The sequence below is a fragment of the Pinus tabuliformis genome, chromosome 8 (assembly GCF_031772625.1).
Source record: "Pinus tabuliformis cultivar Carrire ecotype Pingquan chromosome 8, CPIR1, whole genome shotgun sequence".
NCBI classification, from domain to species: Eukaryota; Viridiplantae; Streptophyta; class Pinopsida; order Pinales; family Pinaceae; genus Pinus; species Pinus tabuliformis.
In genome coordinates, this window is record NC_142294.1 from 816,539,148 (window position 1) to 816,544,259 (window position 5,112).

At 37.3% G+C, this 5,112-nt stretch overlaps 1 non-coding gene across 1 annotated transcript; it reads left to right on the forward strand.

Moving 5' to 3' along the window:
- Window positions 1-4,565: 4,565 nt before the first annotated feature.
- LOC149238080 (U1 spliceosomal RNA) lies at window positions 4,566-4,725 on the forward strand. Its single transcript, XR_016246825.1, has one exon. It is a non-coding gene; the product is annotated as a U1 spliceosomal RNA (small nuclear RNA).
- The last annotated feature ends 387 nt before the right edge of the window (window positions 4,726-5,112 follow it).

Below are 5,112 nucleotides of genomic sequence, written 5' to 3' on the forward strand. Positions count from 1 at the left end.
AAGACATAAGCAGGGGTGAGGTATCCCATGCACATATTAATGAATTCCATCTGTGCCACATTGAACCCTGATGTTACTTGTTGTCTTGTTTCGCTTCCTTAGAATGATAGATGGTTGTGTGTTTTAAACAGGGGTGTGTTCCTTTCGAGTTGTGTGGATGGAACATTATTGAGAGCCCCCAATCCTTTTTAATCCATGTCAACGTTTGAGTTGTAACCCACATGCTTCAAGAGAGAGGTGTGCAGACGAGACATGCCTTGTAACTTTGATCAATTATTCAACTTTGAAGGCCATTAATTTCTTTATGTAAGCCATAATAAATAGTTTCAATGGTCATGGAATGGGTGAGTTGTTTAACATCCCATGACCCACTTCTAGTTTCCCGTGTTCCAATTTTACACCTATATTGGCCACAAAATTTGCCATTGTATTCATCTGTCTATACACAAGATATAGTTCAATTTTCTCAAAATTCCTTATTTACAAAAGGATCCTCTGCATGATGAAAGGAGAAGTTGCACTTTTCAATCCTTTGGCTTTCCACTTCTTATGTATAACAATAATTGAATCTCCTTATATTGTTATTTTGTCGATTTTTTTGGCCAAATCTATTTCAAATCCCTACCAAAGCGCAACATATTCAACTTGATTGTTGGATGCCATTTCCAACCCCCAAGCGTATTGTGTCTCTATATGTTCATTGGGGCACAAGATAACCCCTCCCGCTCCTACCACCCCTTCATTAAAGTAGTTGTTAATAGTTAGGTAGGTGGGAGTTATGCAATGTACTCCTTTCTTCTACTATGTAATGAGACAACACATCATCTAATAAACCAAACCACTCTTTCTCATTCATGTGTATTGTTGTCCATGCATGTGTGTGTAAAATCTCTTAGAACATTCTATATATATATATCTTTAAAGAGAACACTCTTCAAGAATGCAAAAGAAACATTAAATTAGTCCTAGAAACTAGGCTTCCTATATTTGACACTAGTGCTTCAAACTACATCTAATAACCTTCCAAATGTTGTTGTACACATTTGATGGGAAACATATAAAGTAACTCTTTTTAGATACCTAGCTTGTAAAAAGGAAACCCTTTTCCATGATATGACTCGCCCAACATCTTTCATGTTGCCCCAAATCCTCAAAAACATCGCCTTCATTGCATGAAAAAAAATATATCAAGGTAACCAAATTAAACTACAATGCTCATCATCTTTGCTTGTTTTCACTAATGTCTCCAACAAGGTTTCAATAAGCATTGATTGAAGCGAACTACAAAGTTACTTTGCTTATTGATCAAGTAACTTCTCCATTATTACTTGAAGCACCAATGCCACCACCAACACACATATATGTATAATGATGCTCTAATTTAATTGATAGCTTAACTTGACAAATGGATATATCTATGCATAATAGTATGATATCCCTGGTTAATGGGAGAAGGTGCCCCCTTGTTGGTGGGACAAGAGACTCCCTCACCACAATGATTTGACTATTTCGTCTACCAAGTGTGTTAAATTGATGTTGTTACATTCTTTATCAAAATAGATCTATGTAAATTCATCTATTCACCAACAAAATACAATTAAATGTTACTTATAAAATCTAATTTATAGTACTTATACAAATGAGTAATCTTGTACAAGCATCTTTTTATTTTTTATTTAAAAGGAAAGGGTAAGGGTTTTATATTAATAAAAATTGGGTTATGGGACAAAACCGTTACAAAAAAATTCTAATTTTTTACAAAAGAAGTCCTCATCAGTCCACAAAATACGATTTCCATATCTAGGGTTGCATTTCCTTCCTACACTAGATACATTTGTACTGGTAATTCGCAAAAAGGTCTTGACTATTAAAATGATATTTACAAAGCAGCATAAATCTTCAAAATTGTATAAAAAAACCTACAAAAACAACATATCTAAACAATGAGCCCATCCTTCAGCAAAGGCCAAGGCCAAAAGTACCAGACCCCCATGAGCAATGAGTCTTTTTCCTTTCCAGAGCGACGTTGGATTCAATGCCCCCCAACTTGAGTTGAGTGCTGCCATGCTTGAAGTCCTCTAAAGCAGAGACCCGAGCATAGAGATAATTAACCTCTATGCACAAACCATTCTGAAATTGCTCTAGACTGCTATGTTGTCGAGCTAACTTGGCTTCCAAGAAGAGTTAGAATTATTGCTTTTTTCTTTCTACCATATCTTCCAGTTGTTTCATTGTTGCCAACAACATTTTGACCGAATCCAATAACTTGTCAAGCAACATACTGGCTTTGAAATTATCCAGAATTGATGAGGGTTCTGGCATTTCAATATAGAGCCATTGCACCCAACGAGCCAACACACAAACAAGTTTTATCCTTGCACTATAACCAACATGAATCAACAACACACGATAGTTCAGGAAGGCTAATTGTTTCTTTAAATAACCAAAGTTGAGACCCTACCACGAGCTTGACTGAAGCAAAAATTCCAAACCCTGAACAAGATCCATTGAAAGACAAACAATAGACAACTGATGGCTACAACAAGACAACAAAATTAACTCCATCCCAATGCACATTGAATGAGTCTCTATGGTTGAGGTGATCCACACCAACTCCCACCAAAGGCAAATTAAATAGATAGGCCGCCTTGTACAGGGGAAAATTGTATTGACACACCACCTGTTGAAGAGCATTAAACACCAGGAAGGAGCATTGCGGTGCCAAATTCCCTTCATTCTCTGCATTCAAGCCAAAGGTGTAATGTCCCCATTTTTATTTTTCTCCATAGTACAACCAGGGTGGATTTCCAGGGCAGGGAATGGCCAGGTTAGTGGAGCAGGTTTATGTCATCAGGGGTCTCGATGGAGTTTTAAGGAGTTTTTATGGGGTCCGATGGCATTCGCTTGACATATTCATCATCATGAGCAATTCCATAGATTTTGTTTTTTATTTCGTGACTTTCTGATAATTCTCGTAAAACGAGGTCATTATTAGGCATAACTTAATTAATTACGCTCAAGGTGGCATTTCGAGAGGAATATTTGACATAACACCTTAGCGTAATAGCTCGTTGGAACCGTAATGAGAAGATCTACATGATGTGATGTTGAGAAGTGATTTCTGGTGGTCGGAGAGAGTATGGTGGGTGATTTTCCATTTTCCTTGATTAAAAATGATTATAATTAGTCATTTAATTAAGAAAAAATAATTAATTGGAGCAAACAGGCCAAAAGTGACTTAAGTGAAATAAAATAAAATTAAAAGGTTACTTAAGATAAAGTCAATGGAGGAGCTTCTAGAATAATAATAAAATACTAAAATAAGATGCTTCTAAAGGCCTGGAGATCTATCCATCAAATCTATAAAAGAGGAGGAGGTCATTTGGAGATGTCTTGGATTTTTGTATTGTTTTTGTGGTGAGGTTTTGAGAATACGATTCTCTACTTCAGCAGTAGCCCTAGGACAGAAACCCCTGGGTGATTCAGTGAGAGTGGGAGAGTGCCCATCTCTTCCCTTGGTGGATCCTTTCAGGGTTCAAAGATTGCAGTTTATTGATATTCAATTTGTTTTGGAGGCCAATTGCGACATTATTGTAGATCTATTTGGGGCCATCATCTCAGCCATATTCTTGCTCTTGTACTAGCTTATTTACATATTAATAAAATAAGGTTGAGATCTTTTGCATGTTATATTGTATATTATTTAGTTGCAGATTCTATTTCCCATTTTTGCCTTAAATTTTGTGGTTTAACCTGTGCAAATTGTTTATGGTATTGATGACTTAAATTTTTGAAGTATTTCTGAGTTGGAATTTCAAGAAAACCCCAAATTGTACCATTTGGGACATTACAAAAGGTCGGGTTGAGCAAGAGGCAGATGGCTTCACACTTATTTGAAACAATTTTCCTATGATGACATATTTATTAATGAAGCTAATGCGTCATGGGATTCCAATCATAATTAAGGGATGGGGCAAAATTAATAAAACTTTGATCCAACTCTATTCTGCCTTGTCCCGATGCTGATCCGTTTTTTTCCAAAGCATCAACCATCGAATTTAATGCCTATACACGTGAAAAAACTCCAACTACTCGAACTAAGAGGCGATTAGGATAGTCCTTTGGAGAATGGGAGGGTGGTCTGAACTTGACACCTTCTTGGCCATGATCATTTGTTGAATAACAAACATTCGAATAACAAACATTATGTCACAAAAACCGTTAGTTTGAATATTTTCTTTGCAAGAGCTATCTCCAAACCCTTCAATAGAGCAATGTACCCAACATGGTTATTGGTCGTGTGACCAAGTCCCCAAGCATATTGTGACATAATTTTTTCCTTCCAGGCTGAACAATGCCCCTCCCACTCGTGCCTCCCCTGCCTCCCCCTTATGCAAGTCACCGGGTTTTATTCGTTGTTATCATTTTCATAATGCATTTTGTTTTTATATGTAAATACAAATTTATGTTGAAAGAAACAATATGGTTGCATCCCACATGCAAACTTGGGAATGGAAAGTTAGGGAAGGTTGAGTATAAAGTGGGAAAATATGAAAGAAGGAAACATACTTACCTGGGCGGGGTCAATCGATGATCAAGAAGGTCGATGGCCTAGGAAGACCACTTCCATTGCACTTGGGAGGGGGGTTTACCTAGCATCTCCCACTGAGGAGAGTGCACGTCATAATTTGTGGCAGCGGAGGCTCGCGTTCGCGCGGCCTCCAACAGAAACAAATTAAGATAGATGATTTTCTCTGTTTTGTCTGGATGACTAGGCTTGCCGTCTTTACATGTAGAGCTTTACGGTGCACAGGTTATTACTGATCATATGTTTTGCAGGTGTTATGCTGGTGTGATGATATTTACATGCGACAGGCTTGTAAAATGACCGCATCTTTTCTGAGTTCATACCCTGTCATCAATGCTTTAATTCCTATATAAGTATGTTGCATCTGAAGTCTACCATGATCTTTACAAATGAAGTGTTTAACTCTGAAAGCAACACAAGGGTTTTATCTTTCGCTCATTGACCTTTTACGGGAATCGCTGTGGCTTTGGTTGTGCAATTCATTCTAATGTAAGTATGTTGCATCTGAAGTCTACCATGATCTT